Source organism: Salvelinus alpinus, chromosome 5, assembly GCF_045679555.1.
Source record: "Salvelinus alpinus chromosome 5, SLU_Salpinus.1, whole genome shotgun sequence".
Lineage (NCBI taxonomy): Eukaryota > Metazoa > Chordata > Actinopteri > Salmoniformes > Salmonidae > Salvelinus > Salvelinus alpinus.
In genome coordinates, this window is record NC_092090.1 from 43,539,420 (window position 1) to 43,561,326 (window position 21,907).

Here is a 21,907-nt window from a genome sequence, read left to right on the forward strand (position 1 = left end):
ACACACACACACACACACACACACACACACACACACACACACACACACACACACACACATGCACACACACACACACAGACACACCAGCATAAAAAGAGAGTAATAGAGAACCGTTAAAGGGGCCGGTCGCAAGCAATCTGTTACTTCGAGGCGTCTGTTGCGGGTGGTGTTTTGTCATTCGTCCTCCTCTGTGTGTCACGACAAACATGCTCCGTTGGATCGGCGACAGTCGACATGACAGAGCTCCTCTCAAAACTGAGAGGTGGTTCTGAGAGTTGATACTCTTGCCAGTCACTTTAACCCCATGTCCATCGTGGACTGCTACGCCGATCACATTTGAGACCCAGTTGTCGACACCGGGCTAGGGTCTGGGAGGAAAGGACAGAAAAAAACAGAGCAGACGTATTGCCATGCGCACGTCTGTGAGCACAGCTCCCATGATGCTTTGTTGTCACGGTCTCTCTCTCTCTGTCTCTCTCTGTCTCTCTCTGTCTCTCTCTCTCTCTCTCTCTCTCTCTCTCTCTCTCTCTCTCTCTCTCTCTCTCTCTCTCTCTCTCTCTCTCTCTCTCTCTCTCTCTCTCTCTCTCTCTCTCTCTCTCTGTGTGTGTCTCTCTATGTCTCTCTCTCTCTCTCTCTCTCTCTCTCTCTCTCTCTGTGTCTCTCTCTCTCTCTCTCTCTCTCTCTCTCTCTCTCTCTCTCTCTCTCTCTCTCTCTCTCTCTCTCTCTCTCTCTCTCTCTCTCTTTCTCGCTGTGTGTGTCTCTCAATGTCTCTCTCTCTCTCTCTCTCTCGCTGTGTGTGTCTCTGTGTCTCTCTCTCTTTCCTTCCTTCTATAATTTCAATCTCTTTCCATTCCAGGTTAGTACATAGCTCAGTGTATCTATATCCCCAAAATCATTTGGCCTCTACAGAGCAGGGAGATACAGTATATCTGCAGGCAAATAAACCGAACCAATGTATGGTAAGGGGTTATAACACGGCGAGTGCCAATTCTTTTATGATGCGCTGGCTGTTGGTCTGAAATGAAGCGCAGTGCTTGTTTGTAGAGGCGCGTCTCCTTTGATGGAGAAGAGGGGTGTCGTAATCAATATCATGATAAGCATTCAGGAACCTGACCAAGGGGAAACATTTCGGGAAGACAAAAAAAAAAAACCTGTGAGCCACCGTGTCAAGGGCCTTAGTCAAAATGAATAGAACAAATGCCACTCCAGTTGTGGGAAAAAGCGGTTATTATCCACGTTCCATGAGATGTCCGTCACAGAACGTCTGTGAATGGTCTTAACGTATTCGTTTCCTTTCTTATCAAGGACAGAATCAGTGTTCTTTTTCTGAAAGCGATTACCAAGGACATTGGATTATCAACTGATTACGCAGTATCTCAATACGCCCCAATAAGTGTTTTTCCCCGCTGGGTCTGAGTAGTGCTGTGTGGGTCAGAGGTCAAACAATGTGGTGTAGGTACGCTTCTGTTGTCCTCAGTTTCCTCTTCATTATCATCTGGCGAATTCGATTTTCCGCATGACAAAAAATTCTCCCAAAATAATGAAGATGCCTGTTTGTCACCTGAATTAGGTTTACACTCCTATCTGAGCGTATGACAAAGCCCACCGTGCATCAGTATGCCTGTGTGCATGTTGATAGTGATTTGAAGTTAACAGATTTTGTTAAACACGGGAACATTACTTAACATAGCAGTTTAAATCAAAACAGCACACAGAAGCTGGTCGTTATGTCAGAACATAGTTTGCATTTGAGGTGATCATTTTTAGATGTGAAAAAGACCCGTTTGGGTCTAGATTCTATCGCTAAGTGCCTCGAGATACTATCTCATGAATGATCAAGCTGTCCTTGAGGGTAGATAATATTCCGCCGCCATCTTGTATCTTGCCTCTACTCTCCTCCGCGTCTCTAATCATTTAAGCGATTTATCCTGTGTCCTTCTGTGTGCCTAGGCAGGCGGGCAGCATGTGCTGGTTTATACACGGTGCGGGATGGAATGGGATGGCATGGGATGGAATGGGATGGCAAGCTCACAGTTAATGCCATGGGTTGTTTTGCAGGTCCCCCTCTTTTACTGCATTTGGACAGGAAAGGGATGCATGTGATTGGCTTTGTTCAGTCTTCCTGGCAGTCGACATGCGCTGACATCTGTTCCCTCCTAACCATTCGAACCAATGTCGATCAGAGCACACACCACACACATACGTGGACATACACAGAGAGTATGCAGCCCATTTGCATTCACACACACACGTGCACAAGCACACGGACACACACGAACACACACGGACACACACGGACACACACACACACGCACGCACGCACGCACACACACACGCACACACACAAACATGTAATTGTGGCACCAGTCATGCAGGGTTCAGTGATGAGGAACATCAACAGGCACAATGGCATATAAAAAGTGGCATGCGTTATTAGCAGTGCCTGAGTCTCAGAGCTAGACGGATAGAGGGATCATTATGTGACTGAGTTAAAAGCAACACTGGCACGGGTGGGTGAGAGAAGGCGGCTGATTTGCTTATGGATTCAGGGCTGATTGTGGCAGCGTTGCAAATCTTATTGCATTGCTAATTTATATTATAGATGCTGGCACCGGAACCATCATATATCTTAGACGTGGGATCTGAGGGGGGGGGGGTAGAAGCGTAAAGAATATCTGTCAGTTGTCCCTCTTTAAGCAAATAACCGTCTGGATATCTGTGTGGTATTAAAGAAACTGAACAGCTTTCAGAGAGAAAAACAAAAGATGAAAAGTCCATCGATGGGAAGCTGTTTCAAATTACTCTCAGTTGGGGCCCTGAGAAATGGATGTGACGGGTCCAGATTTCATATTTTTGTTGCAATTACCCCCCAACTCTAAATGAATTCTTTGCAGGCTCTGTGTGATTGTGTTGCGCGCCTGTGAGCACTATGTTCGCCACATTTGAAGATGACAGTGAGGGTAACACCCACGCCTCGGCTAATAAAGGCACTCTGCGATGGAGCTCATGTGACACTCCATCTCTAGGGTCTGGGGGTCTACCCCCCCCCCATCCACCCCTACCCCCTCTCTCTGGCAGGGATCCCTCTCTGACAGTTAAGGCTGCAGTCTTTGATTACAGGGGATTGTGTAAGGCATGTGTGAGGTCCTAGGACATGGCTAAGTTAAGTTCAACTCAATACCATATTGATTTATCCCACACCCGGTAGTGTACAGAACAGGTACATGCACATTTTGCCGACGTATACAGTCTGCTAACATAGACTTATATGTAACCCGCAACTTAAGTCACCACATGCATGATGCATGAGCTCTAGCTGGAGGATATGCAGTAATGAAGAACGGAGCTGGAGTGTTGAGGTGATGTGTTATCATTAACTAATCCAATTGCCTATGAGATGAGGAGGAATTTCCCGCTCTTGAGAAGGCTCTTTTGCTCTCTCTCTCTCTCTCTCTCTCTCTCTCTCTCTCTCTCTCTCTCTCTCTCTCTCTCTCTCTCTCTCTCTCTCTCTCTCTCTCTCTCTCTCTCTCTCTCTCTCTCTCTCTCTCTCTCTCTCTCTCTCTCTCTCTCTCTCTCTGTCTCTCTGTCTCTCTCTCACTCTCTCTCTCTCTCTCTCTCTCTCGGTCTCTCTCTCTCTGGTTGCTGTTGTGTCGCTGTGACCCGAGGTGGCTGTAGTGTAGGACTCAGCTCTTCGGTGGGGCCTGCCTCAGGTGTCTCAGTGTATTCCCCGAAGGTGCAGCCTAACGGGGGAGAAGCAGAGTAGTGCGCTCCGTCTCGGGGAAGCGTGACAGTAATGCCGTGCGGCAGACACAACTATTTCAGAGGGAGCTTAGTGGGGCTGTCGGATGATGTATTCTGTCATCGCTACACAGATCCAATCTGAACTCGGCACAACTTTCCCAATATTCCGATGGCTTATGTCTTGGGATGACGGAGAATCAAAAGACGTGGGAGGGATTGAGAGAAAATGAGTGTGCGTTTTGTCATCCTTGGAGTGGAGTGTGCGCAGCGCTTTAGTCTCTTAAAGAGGAGGTGGAAGGGGAGAGGGATGGAAATGAAGCGGGACAGCTGGAAAGGGGCTGAGAGTGATAGGATCTCTCTCAGACAATGATGCCGTTTAAGTTAAGGAGACTTCGACCACTAGCTGGGTCATACCTGGGCGAGCCAGACTCTCTGCGTCCTCACATTGACACTTACAATCAGGAAACATTTCAGATAGGCCCACCTTTACGCGGCCTTTCTCAAACCAGGAAACGTTCTTTAAAAGAAGGACCAAATAAGCAAAAACTGAACAAAGTGAAACAAAGTTATACTAGATTTCTTTTCCCCTCTGGTGATTATTCTGCTAGTGGGGAAGGGGACACAGAGATCTTAAAGGAGGACAGTAACATTCTGTTCTACTGAGCAATTCTCGGTTAAAACAACCAATCACGCCACAGCCCATTTGATGCGATAATCAGCCAGGCTAAGAAAGTGATTAGAATATATCAGCACACCTCTTTTCAGCAATGCAGCTGCTCGGAAACACAAGTCTTACAAGATAACGTCAGACTGACTGGGCCTTGGTGTATGTGTGTGTGTGTGTGTGTGTGTGTGTGTGTGTGTGTGTGTGTGTGTGTGTGTGTGTGTGTGTGTGTGTGTGTGTGTGTGTGTGTGTGTGTGTGTGTGTGTGTGTGTGTGTGTGTGTGTGTGTGTGTGTGTGTGTGTGTGTGTGTGTGTGTGTTCATCCATTGTCTCTCTGAGGTTTCTGCTAAGCCTTGACACGTTGCACATTATTTCTTAACTCCAGCTCCGCTGAAGAGAAAATACACAGTTGACATTTTTTTGGGGTGGTCTTTTTCTTCTTCGTTATTTTCAGAGTAATGCTCGGTCGACCTTGAACGCTATTTACCGCGCCACGTCTGTCTCCTAGAGAGAGCGGTGTGTTCCGGTAGCTATTTTGGAAATGTTTCTGGACATTTTACGGTGTTCACTTTTCAAGGCGGTAGATGTGGTTCCTTCACCTGTCGAGTACCTTGTGAGGTAGCAGACGAGGGCATGTCTTTAAAGGCCAGGGGAGGAGTGCTATCGTGGAGATGTGATTGACCTCAAAGACTGTACCTCTGTGTGTTGGAAACCCTGGCTGCCATAGTCCCCCCTAGAAATGATTTCTACCACCATTATCGAGGCTTCAGTGTCACCTTTTTAACCCTTTCAACACATAACATAGATCTCCTTTTGACTGGGCAGGGACCCATCTCATAGTGAAATCTATTTCCATGATAATATTGCGGTGGTCTTCTTACTAAAAAAGGAGCAGATAGAGAAAGAGATGACCATTTGTAAGATAAACCCATTCCTGCCCTGCCCCAGTTTAAATTACACTGTGCTTTTCGTTTTTGATATCCATTTGCGCATAATGCTCTCTCTCAGCATGTTTAAGTTATATTATTAGCGTGTGAGCGTTTCTCAAGAGATTATTTCTCCCCCCCCCCCTCGCTTTTTCCCCCCTCCCTTTATTTCAGTGGGATTCTCGCCTCCCGATGCATTAGCCTCCTGTAATTGACAAATGATCTTTAGATGGTCTGGAGATTGAGAGGCGGCTCGCTAGCCTGACTACAGTATAGGGCTGCATTACTGTAGTCTATTTGGGACGGGCTCTTTTGGTACAGGGGGTGTTCAGGTCACTGTATCATCCAGATCCCTAATCGTCCCTCTCCCTCACAGCTCGTTGTGTGAAATAACAAATGGCTGGGCAGCTCCAAGCACAAAGGGCTATCACCACATTATTCAAGAGAAGCCGTGGAGCCTTACCAGGGTCTGCTGTTAGGAGGGGAGGAAAAAGAAAATCTGCGTATTGTGATTTGCCATTTATAATTGGCTGGTGATGCTAAATGGTCGGTGGCCAGAATTTTTATTTATTTTTTAAACGCAATCTGTGGCTGTGTTTTCGGCCCGATGTATCGCTAATGACAGATCGCCACGAACGCTCGGGAACAGAATGGCGCTCATGTAAGGCTAGAGAAACACAAATATGTTTATGTGTTCTGTCCAGAGATGCTTGGATGAGTCAGAGGTTAAAGTGCAGCAGTTTGACATTGGAATAGAAATCTATGAAATAAACTGAAGGGGGGAAAAGATAGGAGTGGGGGGGGGGGGGGGAGAAAAGAGATAACTGATGACCATACGCTGTGGCTATAAAGCTATGCTCGGATCCCTGTGACTATTTTGTAGAGGACACGCCCTCTGTTTGGAAGCCAGAGTAGCTGCCCCCCCCAGTCTGAACAGAGCAGTATTTCTGAGGTATAAGATGATAGGGCTCATGGCTGATACTCCTGTTGGCAGTGAGAGAAAGATACCGGGCTGGTTCTCAGGGGGAGCTGTCCTCTACATAGTGAGCTCAACAAAAGATACTATTTGATAAAGACTCCCCTCCCCAAAGCCTCCATAAATAATGAAAAGTTAATGAAGAGGTAACTTAATGATGTAATGAATACCACTGAGCAAGGTCAAGCTGAAGGGGAAAAGTTGGTGGGCTTTATAAAAGCCATGCGATGAGATCTATTGTATGAGCCTGTCTGTGGGCCTGGTGTGCTCTTTCTGGTTGGTCGTGCAGTCTAACCTTGCTTTCTGTAAGTGTACTGCGTGTGTGTTTGTATGCATGCGTGTGTGTCTGTATGTGTGCATGCATATGTGTGTGTGTGTGTGTGTTTGTATGCATGTGTTTGTGTGTGTGTGTCTGTATGTGTGCATGCATATGTGTGTGTGTGTGTGTGTGTATGCATGTGTTTGTGTGTGTGTGTCTGTATGTGTGAATGCGTGTGTGTGTGTGTGTGTGTGTGTGTGTGTGTGTGTGTGTGTGTGTGTGTGTGTGTGTGTGTGTGTGTGTGTGTGTGTGTGTGTGTGTGTGTGTGTGTGTGTGTGTGTGTGTGTTTGCGTGCGTGCGTGCGTGCGTGTGTGGACCATAAACCATGCCGTCCCAGGTCTTCAATGGTCAGCAACCAGTGTTCCCTATCACCAATAAACATTTAACATCAGAATGATCTGTAATATGAAGCTGCCTGTATTTAACCATGACATTAATTGATGTGGTGTTGGGACTTGCCCCAAAATTATATTTTCAACCAGAACTGTTTTCCCTCTGTGTCCTGTACTTAAAGATGAATGGACGTTTGGTCCATTTGTGCTGGGGACATGACCCTGCAGAGTGGTTCCAGTTTCAGCGAGCTCGTCTCAGTCCGAGAAGTGCTTACTTGGCGGCGGCCAGGTGGCCTGTTCAATCTGTTTACCTTTGTCTGAGGTGAAGTAAATGTCTGCCCTGACTCCCTGTGCTGTGAGGCTGAGGTGAAGTAATGTCTGCCCTGACTCCCTGTGCTGTGAGGCTGAGGTGAAGTAATGTCTGCCCTGACTCCCTGTGATGTGAGGCTGAGGTGAAGTAATGTCTGCCCTGACTCCCTGTGCTGTGAGGCTGAGGTGAAGTAATGTCTGCCCTGACTCCCTGTGCTGTGAGGCTGAGGTGAAGTAAATGTCTGCCCTGACTCCCTGTGCTGTGAGGCTGAGGTGAAGTAAATGTCTGCCCTGACTCCCTGTGCTGTGAGGCTGAGGTGAAGTAAATGTCTACCCTGACTCCCTGTGCTGTGAGGCTGAGGTGAAGTAAATGTCTGCCCTGACTCCCTGTGCTGTGAGGCTGAGGTGAAGTAATGTCTGCCCTGACTCCCTGTGCTGTGAGGCTTCTACAACACATGCAGTGGGGAGAGAGGGATGTACAAGGCTACAGTAGACACTAAAACCAAGATCTGGTAGTATGGCTTCGATCTGTTGTCGAGGTAGACCACACTAGCATAGTGTTGTCGGGCAGGTTGTGGTAAAAGGCTGTGTGTGTGCGTGCGCGTGCGCCAGTGTGTGTGTGGATTTGCCAGTGTATGAAACTAGGCGTGGGGATGATGGTCTGAGGACTTGTGAGGAAAGTGACAGAGCGAGAGAGAGAGAGAGAAAGAGAGAGAGAGAGAGAGAGAGAGAGAGACAGCCTGTGTGCTGCAGAACAAGCCTCTCACATGGGGCTTTGCCTTGCTCCAGGCAGGGCCAGGGTCTGTGCAGGTTATACAGATTGTTTGCAAGACACACACACACACACACACACACACACACACACACACACACACACACACACACACACACACACACACACACACACACACACACACACACACACACACACACACACACACACACACACACACACACACACACCGTTACGCTAGAACTCTAACTCCAATGCGAGGTGGGAATAGCATGATCTGTAGCACAAGTGCAAACACGTTGCGCGGTTTCCTAATGTGACTGGAGAGACTTGGGGGTCTTCCTCTCTGGCGAGTTTATAGATGACTGGTGTGTCTGTGCCTGTGTGTCATTCAGACCCAATCCACCCGTCTAGTTCCCCTTAACAAGCCTCCGGTCAGACTGCCTGGCACTCGTCTACCCTTAAGCACAAGTCAAGCTATTAAACAGATGGAGTCAGCACTGAGAATGTTTTTTTTTTTTATATCTCAAATGTAGCTAGTCAACCTCTGATATACAGTATCCACTATTAGGATAGTAGCACGAGTATGAGCTCCTAGTAGCTTTCTTACCCAGTCATTAACAGGCCAGTCATATAGCCGGGTCTTAGTAAATATGCTCAAGTAGCAGCAGACAGAGGGAGTGAAAAAGAACACCTGAACTCAGAACAGTAATGAAGCGACGAGCAAGGCCGGGTGATGGAATAGCAGAGCACGTCTTAAAAGTCAAATCATTTCCTCTTCTTCATCAAAAGACGGCTAACCAAGAGGTTCAGAAGTCCCGTCTGCACACCGCAGCAAAGCCCCGAGCCCTTAGATGGCCAGCGATTCATAGGTTCTCTATGTGGTTATCATAGAGGACAGGGCTTGTCCCAGGCCAACTCCTATGGGACGGCTGTGGGTTACAAGGGGAACGGCGGTAGAGAGCTTTCCATTAGGAACAGAGAATGAAAAAGCGTGCTTACGCCCAAAGGCCTTTTACCAACGTTCATTTCTGGGATCGTGTTTTTATTTTCTTTCAGGGGCAAGCTGATGTTTTTAACCCAGGATAAATAAGGATGCACATTGAATAGAACCTTTAGAATGTTGTTTTAATAAAGTTAGCGCCTGCATGGCGGCTTTTAACAAGGCATAGAGTACAGTACGTGTGACTGCTTGAGTGTGACCCGTCCACCCTAATGCCATCCCTGATTGTCAGCATCCTTTGCTGTATATTTCTAAAAGGGGGTAGCAGAGTCGTATGGAGCATCACAGGTGTGATAGGTGGTACGTGTGTAAGTGTTAAAATCAAGCCTCTTTGACTGTAAGCTTCTTGGATGTGCCCTGTGCTCCATCACCACCTGACTCACTGTGATGTGCCACACTTACATTATGCATGGTGGTATACTGAGCATCACTCATCAGAAGACACCATTAAAATACATCTGCTCCGACATCTGATCCTGTCTGGTGTTGTGTCTCCACGAACATAATTCACTTTTAGTTTCAGCCTGATCCTGTCTGGTGTTGTGTCTCCACAAACATAACTCACTTTTACTTTCAGCCTGATCCTGTCTAGTGCTGTCTATCCACAAACATAACTCACTTTTACTTTCAGCCTGATCCTGTCTAGTGTTGTCTATCCACAAACATAACTCACTTTTACTTTCAGCCTGATCCTGTCTGGTGTTGTGTCTCCACAAACATAACTCGCTTTTACTTTCAGGCTGATCCTGTCTCGTGTTGTCTATCCACAAACATAACTCACTTTTACTTTCAGCCTGATCCTGTCTAGTGTTGTGTCTCCACGAACACAACCCACTTTTACTTTCAGCCTGATCCTGTCTAGTGTTGTCTATCCACAAACATAACTCACTTTTACGTTCAGCCTGATCCTGTCTAGTGTTGTGTCTCCACAAACATAACTCACTTTTACTTTCAGCCTGATCCTGTCTAGTGTGTCTCCACAAACATAACTCACTTTTACTTTCAGCCTGATCCTGTCTAGTGTTGTGTCTCCACAAACATAACTCGCTTTTACTTTCAGCCTGATCCTGTCTAGTGTTGTGTCTCCACAAACATAACTCGCTTTTACTTTCAGCCTGATCCTGTCTAGTGTTGTGTCTCCACAAACATAACTCGCTTTTACTTTCAGCCTGATCATGTCTGGTGTTGTGTCTCCACAAACATAACTCACTTTTACTTTCAGCCTGATCCTGTCTAGTGTTGTCTATCCACATACATAACTCACTTTTACTTTCAGCCTGATCCTGTCTGGTGTTGTGTCTCCACAAACATAACTCACTTTTATTTTCAGCCTGATCCTGTCTAGTGTTGTGTCTCCACAAACATAACTCACTTTTACTTTCAGCCTGATCCTGTCTAGTGTTGTGTCTCCACAAACATAACTCACTTTTACTTTCAGCCTGATCCTGTCTAGTGTTGTGTCTCCACAAACACAACTCACTTTTACTTTCAGCCTGATCCTGTCTAGTGTTGTGTCTCCACAAACATAACTCACTTTTACTTTCAGCCTGATCATGTCTGGTGTTGTGTCTCCACAAACATAACTCACTTTTACTTTCAGCCTGATCCTGTCTAGTGTTGTGTCTCCACAAACATAACTCACTTTTACTTTCAGCCTGATCCTGTCTGGTGTTGTGTCTCCACAAACACAACCCACTTTTACTTTCAGCCTGATCCTGTCTAGTGTTGTGTCTCCACAAACATAACTCACTTTTACTTTCAGCCTGATCCTGTCTGGTGTTGTGTCTCCACAAACATAACTCACTTTTACTTTCAGCCTGATCCTGTCTGGTGTTGTGTCTCCACAAACATAACTCACTTTTACTTTCAGCCTGATCCTGTCTAGTGTTGTCTATCCACATACATAACTCACTTTTACTTTCAGCCTGATCCTGTCTAGTGTTGTCTATCCACAAACATAACTCACTTTTATTTTCAGCCTGATCCTGTCTAGTGTTGTGTCTCCACAAACATAACTCACTTTTTTCTTTCAGCCTGATCCTGTCTAGTGTTGTGTCTCCACAAACATAACTCACTTTTACTTTCAGCCTGATCCTGTCTAGTGTTGTGTCTCCACAAACATAACTCACTTTTACTTTCAGCCTGATCCTGTCTAGTGTTGTGTCTCCACAAACATAACTCACTTTTACTTTCAGCCTGATCCTGTCTAGTGTTGTCTCTCCATAAACATAACTCACTTTTACTTTCAGCCTGATCCTGTCTAGTGTTGTGTCTCCACAAACATAACTCACTTTTACTTTCAGCCTGATCCTGTCTAGTGTTGTGTCTCCACAAACATAACTCACTTTTACTTTCAGCCTGATCCTGTCTAGTGTTGTGTCTCCACAAACATAACTCACTTTTACTTTCAGCCTGATCCTGTCTAGTGTTGTGTCTCCACAAACATAACTCACTTTTACTTTCAGCCTGATCCTGTCTAGTGTTGTGTCTCCACAAACACAACTCACTTTTACTTTCAGCCTGATCCTGTCTAGTGTTGTGTCTCCACAAACATAACTCACTTTTACTTTCAGCCTGATCCTGTCTGGTGTTGTGTCTCCACAAACACAACCCACTTTTACTTTCAGCCTGATCCTGTCTAGTGTTGTGTCTCCACAAACATAACTCACTTTTACTTTCAGCCTGATCCTGTCTGGTGTTGTGTCTCCACAAACATAACTCGCTTTTACTTTCAGCCTGATCCTGAAACTACACAGAAACTGCCAGTCCCCCCCCCCCCCCCCTAGACTCTACAGCCAGACACACAGAGACCCACACAGCCTTGTAGGCCCCCAGACAACCTTGATGTGTGTTTTTGGTTTGTGGATATGCAAGTTTGCAGTGTGTGTGTGTGTGTGTGTGTGTGTGTGTGTGTGTGTGTGTGTGTGTGTGTGTGTGTGCGTGTGCGTGTGTGTGTGTTGGCAATACTGGGAACAACTTTTTAAATGGGTGATATTAAATATTACTACTCCAATAAGCCGGTAATAGCATTTGCTGAGTCTACTATTCTTTTTTGTATCACTTCTGATGAAGTGTAAACACTCAATCTTTCCATCAAATTCCATTAAACACAGTGAGAAATGCAAACATGCGTGTGCACTCCTAAAAAGCCCCAAGCAGTGAATTTTAAACAGCCGTGCGTGGACATAAATAGTTTAATCTGATGTCCGTAAATCATATGGAGAATGTACATTTGGCCTGGGTACGGCCTTCAGGTTCACACACGGATTCTGTAAACATGTTTTTTCGCCCGGTCGCGTCGGGTCTTAAGAGACTGCCATAATCAAAAACAATAACCGCTCTAAGCGTAAACTCTTCACAAAGTCTAGGAGAGGTATGAAATAATAATCTGTGGGTGGGCCCTGCCGAATGCTGAGAACGCAAACATTTCACTATAAAGTTGTTTAAATAAAGGCCTCGGCGGCGTATGGATGGCTGAGAGATAGGACACGCTGCCTTAATTACGCCCGGCCATGAAAAGAAACCGCCGGTAGAAAGCACGGTATGAAGTATGTCTCTCGGTTCAACAGGGTTTAACCTATAACATGTCAGTGAGGTGTGTACTTCAGATGTGAGAGGGGATGCATTGTTTGACGGAAAAAAACAACAACGAAATACTACAATCAACAAAGAGAGCGGTGTTTACTCTGAATTTCAAGACTTTCAAATTCTTCCCCCACCATTGCCTGGCATTACAGAGAGAAAATAGACCAGCCTAGCACCCCGTTTATTGTTCATAAACCCTGTGAAAGGTAATATGCTTTAAAAGCACCGTAAATGTATTGGTGTTGCTGGAGTTTACTCTTATGGACGGTGTAAGTTACGTTAGGCGTTGGAGAGAAATAGATTCTTTATCCTGAAGTTTCTACTGCTGGGTGGGCCCTCTCCTCTTTAGCTGTGTTAACATAAGAATAGAGGGGTGGCTAGAGGGTGATGGGGGGGGGGGTTTAGCTGGTTGAAATGATTCTGCGCCTCCGCTGCTACGTAGCAGGGGCTGTTGTTATCCACTTATAACATCAGACGTTCACTCTCTCTCTCTTACTCCCTCTGTTTCACATTCCTCCCTCTCTCTCTCGCTCTCTCTCCCTCTTTTCCCCCTCTTTGCTCCACTGTGTCGTAGAGCAGTTTGGCCATGAAATCGGGGGGGGGCCGATATACCAGTCATATTTTGTAATGCCTGACTCAGCCTTGGCACACCTCTGTCCCAGATCTCCTCAGGCGTGTGGCCTACAATGTGACGCGGCGTCACGCCGACGTGGGATTTTCAACCCGGGAGAGAGAGGAGAAAACGTATCGCCTGTTCACAGGGCCAGAGCAGGCATACACACAACACAACACAAGAACTCTAACCTCCTCTTAATCACGTTTCATCCTCCAGTCTTAAGGCCCTGGATCTGAACGGTAGTTCACATTAGGACGAGCTATGGTCCGGGACCGTGGCACTGTTAAGCATGGAGGATGAATGCAGTTAGAAATAACTGTTTGTGTACGTTTAGCGTCCGTCTTGGAGCGCAGGGAGCGGTGGCTGAACGGTGCTTAAAAACATCTGGATGCGATGAAATGCCATTTATCTAAACAAAAGGGAGTCTCTCTGCCTAGCAAGCCACCCAACGTGCGTTTGGCTTTCACTGCATATTTGTGCAATGTTTTCTAAAGTGCTATATTGACAAATATTTCATTGCAACAGTATTAAGCTTTCCAACATGAGATGGTTTTCCTCGCTCCGATTTCCCCCGAGATAAACACGGAGACCATTGGAAGTAGCTGTGCACTTGATGAACGACTGAAAAGGAGTACTTTATGGCTGGTCAAAAGATGAAAAAAGACCCAAAAAACGCTGTTATTGGATTGACATTTTATAATAACAATAATGTTCTTTTCAACTTCTATAGCGCTATTCATTACGTAAAGAGTCTCAAAAAGGAGAAGCGATTTAGAAGAGAGAGAAAAAACGTAGCTTTCATGAGATGGGAGGTCGTGAGAGTGGCGGGGAAGTTCGTGGATCGAGTTGTCTTCGGAGGGAGGTTGTCAAAGGAGGGAGAGCAAGCAAAGATGGTCTCTGGACCATCATATATAAACAAGCTCAGAACATTGGAGGCCGTACAAAGTGTTAACTTCTTTTTTTTGAAATGTATGAACTCATCTTTGCTTGGTTTCTGAACAATCTGGACATCAGCTAAGTTTTACAGTGCTACAGCATATCCATCAAGATTGATTTCCCTCCCTATTTTTCCACACCACTGGTGATCTGCAAATCAGACTTACTATGAGAGAGAGAGAGAGAGAGAGAGAGAGGGTGATGGAGGTAGAGAGTGGGGGGAGAGGTGGCCTGTGTGTGTGCATGAGAAGCACACCTATAGATTTATCAGCTCTTTCATTCTATTTAAACAAATAAGTCTTGGAGCCTTGGAAGGCAGTGTAGGGACATGCCTAGGATAATAAGCGTCATGGAATCTAATCAGATTTATAAGAGGAATTGATTGTTGTGTGGCAGGAGGAGCAGGAGTGGGGTTGGCAATAAGCTGAAATTTAAGTGTTAATTTTTATGCTAATCCTCTGGCATCTCCGTGTGATGCAATTTGGTTCCCTGCACCGCAGATATGAAATTGTCCTGCTCACAGAGAAAATGTCAGCTTGCCAGACCCTGAAAGCTTGTTATTTATTAGGTATGTTTCTATTAGTATGTGTCATAGTTGTTAGAGAGCCACATGCACACGTATAGACACACATGCGCGTGTGTGCGCGCGCACGCACACACACAAATACACACACACACACACAATGGTGCTTCATGCTTGTTCCGCCCAGCTCTCGGCCTTAAAATCGTCTCAGCTCACTGGTTGCAACACTGGGGCATTAATGTATTATCATATATCGGGTGGTCCTTGCCCTCTGGACAAAAGGCTATTTAATACAATTTAATGACATTCCCAAGCAGGAGAAAGGGAGGGAGACAAGGAGGCAGCCTAGATGAAAATAGCATCTGTGTTTCTCATGGCTCACCCATGCAAACATTTCAGCTTAAGATGCGTGACTTCTCGCCTTTCTCCGGCAGAAAGGGGGGAAAGAGGGAGAAGCTAATGAGAGGGAGAATTAGAGAGGAATGAGAAGTCTAAATATGAATATCCATAAAGACAGTGTGCTCTAATCCAGGCCTTAATGCTGCATACAGTAACATGTCACAGACGGCATTGCTCTCCAAAGGCCATTAAGTGATCCATTTCCACAGTCACACGGTGATGTCATCCACACGAGACAGCAGAGGGACGGTGACAGCCAGGCGCTGTGTTTGGGTTTCATCTAGCTCTGACAGCTTCCTGTCAAGACGCCGCTCTCCTTTGAAACACCTATTCCCTCCGTCTCTCGCGCTCAAACTGTATCGTACTCCGTCTAGTCCCCATTCATACTGCTGTTCTGTGTGCCAGTCCCTGAATCCAGTTATATTGTATACTGGGCGTAGTAACAGAGTAAAAGGTTTGGATGCAATTCACATATAGGTCAATTAAATGCACCAACATCTGCTCTCTGCTACCCATTTGCATATAGTATTCATATGTTAATGATGTCCCTTGTTTTTGTGTTTGTGTGTGTTTTTTTGCACTTCCTCCCCTCCTCCTCATCTCTTTGTAATAAAAAGAAGAAGATTCACACTTCCCAAAACCGGATACAGCCGTCCTATTTTTACTTCCCCTCTCACCAACGCTTAAAGGAAAGAGTTTCTTGAGCAGACAAGTGCCGGGGTTGTTCTGTTGCCATGCCCCTGATTTCAAAAAGAAGAACCCTTCTACTGTAGTGGGAAGGCCTCCCTTTCCAAAGCAGCTTAATGCCTTATAAATCAATGATGACACAGATGGACCAGCGATAATCTATTTAGAATGCCTCACAGCAAATGTTGTCGTACAGATGATTAGAGATTGAGCTATTTTAACTCACCCCCTTAACAAATCTTCTGCTCATTTTAATACTTTGAATTATAGGGGGACTTCACAAATTTGGTTATTTTAAACGAATCTCAAACATGAGAAAAAAGGGTCTAATGTGTAAACGGCTGAAGTCTGTCTTGTCTTTGTGGCGTTATGGGTGGGGATAGGGGAACAAAGAATATATGAAGAGCGTGGTGGTCTGTTGCCAAAACCGTAATGACAACGCATGTTTCTGTAACCAGAAAAGGGGGGGTCCTTTAATGGAATTGTGTTCTGGGGGTGTAAATAGCAAAGCTAGAGGCCTCAGTCTCTTTTATGGTCGATGGCTCCCGATTTAGCGTGAGGAGGAGGAGGAGGAGTGAGAAAATGAAGTGGAGGTTGTCAGATGTGGCAGCTGCTTGGAATCCTGATAAATATAAGCCCTTATTGATCGGATGAAAATGAAAGATCCCAGAGTGCCGTGCAGTATTTAGCATCTTGTCTGCCGCGCGTCAGCGATGGCCTTGCCTTGGAGGGATAGATTTTCAGCCCGCTGCAAGGCACGGCTTTTATTTCATCTTTAACCTTTTTCGGCTGCATTTCCTTGACCTCTGCGCATCGCCGCCATTCAGAGAATTTGTTACATTTCACTTGACATCATCTGCCTCTCTCTCTCTCTCTCTCTCTCTCTTTCTCTCTCTCTCTCTCTCTCTCTCTCTCTCTCTCTCTCTCTCTCTCTCTCTCTCTCTGACAGGACAGGACAGAGACACATCCCTCTAGGTTGGTTGTCATTGCTGTGTGCTGTAGTGACTCAGTGGCAGTGACTGCCTGGGTCTCCTCGAACCTGACAGACAGACTCCAGACCAGTATGCAGTTAGTGTGTTAAGGTACGCCCCCCCCCCCCCCCCCCCCCACCTTCTGTCACACACTGATCAGTGATCGGTCCCCCTGTCCCACTGGCACAGCTCTATCACACTCACATCGCTCTCTCTCTCTCTCTCTACGTTGCCATAGGCTTCTGCTAATGCTTGTAACTTGTTACAATCTGGATTGTGATAATCTACCATAATCATCAGCCACATGCCACCTAAAAACACACATGAATGCCATTCAGTTCCCACACTGAAACATGTCTGTTCCAAATCTTCCCCTCCCCTTGTGCCACCTCTCCAATGTCACTACACTTCCACTTCGTGCCTACCCACCCTATGTCTTTTTCATTTATAAGAGCTAGCTAGCAATTATAACATGAGAAATATGGGACGAATCATGAACAATTTATGTTTTGGCATTAGTGTAATTGAATTCTACTCGTATATCACAGGGAGAAGTTTCAGGCTTGAGTTAAATGAGAGGTACGAATCCATGAAAATAAGGCTCCCTTCCTTGTCTTTTGAACAACGCTCCTTTACTCTTTTAGATGGATGATAAATCCCCGGTGAGGGAGCTGGCAACAGCTGTTGGCAGACAGGCTAGATATGAGAATAGCAGCATAGGATGAGCGAGCATTAAAAATTAATACGCTATTTAGCCTAGGTGTATTTTAGGTATTTGACATTTTCATGTCCGGGACAGACTCAATTTATTCATAGTACAGAAAATAAAAAAAAATCGAGAAGGGGTGGGGGGAAGAGCCGTAAGTGAAGGCCATTCTGTTTTTATGGTCACTCATTTCCCTACAGTAGTGATCCGTGTAAAAGCTTAAAGCACACTGTCTGTGTCTATGGAGGAGACTAAAGCTCGTTATGACTGGAGTAATAATTAGCACACTGCACAAAGGAAATTATTTGCCTCTTAAGCCCCCAATATCTTTCTTTTTTTGTGATTCCTTTTCTCCCCCCCCCCCTTTCACTCTCTCTTAACACTGACTGGGAAAGCTACACACAAACACAAAATAAGCAGGGACATTGGGTGGTGTTCTTTAAAAAAGCTGCTAGGGTAGCTAGCTAGGCCCAGGCCCCAGACAGTGAAAGTGAAAAATCCCAGACCTCATAGTGATGAATTACTAATGCTCCTTCAGAACGTCTCCGTATCCCTCGCAATCTAATCGCGCGGAAATCCAAGACGTGTCCTGTAAGGAAGGATCCGACCATAAGGAGACACCTCGCTCAACCTCCCTCCCGCCACCTCTGTTCCTCTCCCTCTTCCTTCCACTCTCTGACTCTCACCCCCTTTTTCCTTTCCCGTCCTCTCCCGCTCCGCCTGCGTCCCTCGCTTTTCATTTCTCGCACGCTATTCTACGCGCGTCCTTTGAGTCTCTCTCTCCGTGTGTTTCTCTTATTGTCTCTTCTTTACCCGACTTCCCCCTCTTTCTTTCATTTCCTCACGCTTCCAATCGTCATGTATACACTGTTATTACCCTGGGGAATATTTAGCAGTAGCATGTTCAACACCACAAACCGCCCTCTCGTCTTAACTCCGAACACAAACCTGGAAGGCACAAACCGGAGAAGTATGCGTAAGTATACTGATCAACGATAAACAGAAAGCTTTTATTTAGCGGTTTAAACCTATTACTGGAGCGCTCAATCTCAAGCCTGGGATCATTTTCGGAGACGTATCTCCAACTACAGAGAAAATGGGAATCAAAGCCATTCACTGTTTAAAGGAGATGGAGGCACTTTGAAAGCATAAGTCTCAACAGCGTCCTTCATTTTCACATTTCATTGATTTCACATTGCTGGAGTTCAGTGCTACTAGTGCTTGAGACAAAAGGCCCGCGTTACCTGCAGCTTTGTAGACATACACTCATAGAAAATGCTAAACATTCGAAAGCTGTCAGTCGAAAATATCCTCAATCCCTCAGTCTCTCTGAAAAAAACACAAAGAAAAGACACAAAAACATGTCCAATGTTAAATGCCCAGGATTGAGTGATGGTTTTTAGCCTAGCAGTGTGTTTTTGTGAAAGGGAATGTGGAGTTCTTACTGGAGTACGACAGTGCAGAGAGTTGCCCTCCCTGGGTCTATAGGGGTTTACCAGGGAGCTGTTTCCCTGTGGCGCGAGGGTTTAAGTGTCAGAGCCAATGTGCCTTTGAGGCTGTATCCTAGCAGATTAGCGTCTCTCCTTATCATTCCAATCAAGCCCCGCTCCCTTTGAAAACATATTGTACATATCTACCCCTCCCTCCCAGCCCCCTGCCGTCGTCCATGACAACAATCTGTAGGCATGATGGTCTGTCTCAGAGGAGCAGTGGGAGCCCTTGACAGATAGCAGGTCTGGCGCTGGAGTCAAAAGCAGGCACGTCCGTCCTCCTCCCTACCCGGTGCAGGGGAGAGCGGACCGGAGGGGGAGACGTCAGGCGACAGAGGGGACCGAAGGGGGCTGGGCGGGGGGGGGGAGCCCAACACTCAAGCCCTTCATCATCCTCCTATGATAGCAGGGGTAATTGATATATGGGCACAGCCGTCTCTTCCCCTTCGCGTGTTAAGGTCGACTTATCTACATTTCACCCCTGATTTCTCCACTCCCATTATATTTCCTAGATATTGACTGACTGGTGAGGGTGGTGTGTGAAAAGAACCCAGAGAAAAAGAAAAGAAAAGTGCTTTTATTCCGGCGCCTAACCCTGCCTGTTATCAAAGTAACTTTGAGCTTATTAGCGACAAAGGGCCTTCCCCCCCTTCCTGCTTTGTGCGGCCGTGTACGCCAGCGCTTCCTGAATTAAACTGCTGGCTTCCTGTTCTTTTATATGCATGGCCACATCTGGGGAGCTTGCTCACAGCCCTGCTGCCTAATAACAATCACCTTCCCTTTCAGTCCCCCCTGATTGTTTCTAATTCACTCTGACAGATAGTGGCTGACAAGCCGCCCGCGCCTCCCTCCCTCCGTGACCCCGGATCACTCACCGCACTTATAAGGCCTGTCATTTTTAATATTTGATTTCAGTTTTAAGTTATGTGTTTTACCCAGATGATGAAATCAGTGTTTAACTGAACACAAAATGGATCTCCCTCTCTCTTTTCATCTTCAATCTCTCCCTTGCTTGCCCTCTTTGCCTTTTCTATCTCTCTCTCTCCTCCCCTCTGTTTTACGGAGATGAGGGGAAGATATTAGGGATAATATAGGCACACAGACACAGACAGACACGCAAAGACACAAAGCTCACAGCCACACGGACACACTGCTCTGCATTTCATTTTACATTGTGATCTGCCAGTGGGTATTATACATTATCTCTGTATCTAGAAGTCCAGCAACAGGACTTGATGCGTGGCCATTGACAAATATCCGATTTTGTATATGTCCTCAGGCCTGCAAGTTACCTAGTTCCGACATTCTTTGCATTCCATTGATTGCCAATAAAGGTGTTCAGACGTGGGTAAAACGCATATCAGGCAGACTAATCACTAAATGAATTCATAGATTCATCGACAAGTAGACGGATGACATTTTGCAGGGCAATCCATGCAGTCCCTCAATAAATAAATAAACGCATTTTAGAGTTAAATGAAAATAAGCAATTACTTAGTTAGCCAGTTCAATAGTTTGCTTCCCACATGCTTCACAGAGATATATGTATAGAGAGAGACAGAAGGACAAGAATGTGAAGAAGACCAGAGAAAGAGAGAGATCCTACATAAACCCACCGTCTCAAATAGACACATCCACCGTCCGATGGACACGTTGACTGTGCATTCACCTCACAACAACAAGGCAACATCCCCCCCGAAACTCATCCAACTCATAAACACTCTGCAACCCTATCACCCTAACGTACCCAGACACCATCTCAAATACACACCCACTTCATACCGCCAATGCATTGTATCATTCCGGGACACGACGGTGCCTTGGGCATGCCCGATTCCATTTTTTTTCTCCCGATGACAAAAACAGAACTAATTGGAGTACCACTGCATGTTTTCACTAAAGGCACAATTTAATCACATTTGAGCTGGGAATGAGCATTTTGGGAATGTCATATGTTCATTCAGCAAATGGAGCGAACGAAAAGCAATATTTGTTTTGCTTTGATTAGCAAAACCGGCAGGGTAATTTGTTAAGAAAGGGACAGAAAATCTCTGTTTAACCCACCTCCCCCCCAAAACAGACTCTCACCCCCCACCACCCCTCCCGACACAGCCCCTACAATGTGAATCAGCATCGACCCCCCCCCCCCCCCCCCCCTTCCTTAAGCCATTTATGCATTTATCTTAAATGTTAATGAACTTTTGCCCCCAGCATTTTTGACTTTGGACCGCTGTCTCCAGTCTCCAGTCCCTAATCTCTGTCCTTTTGTGGCATTGTTGATAAATACTTTACGAATAACTTTTGTGTTTCATAATGTAAAGAGTATTGTTTTCTCCAAGGTTGTATTAATAAACATGAATGAATGTATTTGTCTTCACCAAAGCATGATTAATGCACATTAGCCTGTGTATTGCTCACTCTAGCCCGCGCCCCTACTCCCCCAAAAAATGACCCATCAACATTAAATATTTATGGCATAATATTAATGGTTTTGTAAAGAAAATAACAAGTTATTAATCCTCTGATTAACAACTGATTAACCTTTTTATTAAACACGTGATCCGTGCATCGTCGATTCAGGATATGTCGCCTGAGTGTGCTGCAGAATAATTATTTTTGTGTCTTTTCTAATTGCAAAAATCGCATGGTTGAACTGTTGTTTTTTACACATGCACACACACTTACACTTGCACACACACTTACACTTGCTCACACAACGTGAGATATGCGGTCCAAGTACACATATACAAAAAATTGGCAAAATTCTATTGCATGAAGCGAAAGCAACTAAATATAGCAGCAGATCTTTAAAACAATGGGGTTTAATTCACATATCCGTTTATTCCACAGTTATTGGCATGCTGTGGGAAAGTACAGAAAAAACACTGTGCTGAAGGACAAACGCTTTCTTTCTCTCTTTTTTTTGTGTTTGCTCATCTCCATGCCATTGTGGGTATTTTTAGTCCACCGTCTCAGTCCGCTAAAACACAAT

General features: G+C 45.6%; 1 protein-coding gene across 10 annotated transcripts in view; it reads left to right on the forward strand.

Annotated features, from left to right (window-relative positions):
- Positions 1-21,907, forward strand: part of LOC139576221 (zinc finger protein 536-like) — a 193,328-nt gene that overhangs the window by 42,664 nt on the left and 128,757 nt on the right. For 7 of the 10 annotated variants that reach the window (XM_071402012.1, XM_071402011.1, XM_071402010.1 and 4 more), the window contains exon 3: positions 16,698-16,830. The exons of the other annotated variants lie outside the window; for them this stretch is intronic. The gene's annotated coding sequence lies outside the window, so the exon portion shown is untranslated. The remainder of the gene's footprint in view (positions 1-16,697; positions 16,831-21,907) is intronic. 10 annotated transcript variants of the gene reach the window in all.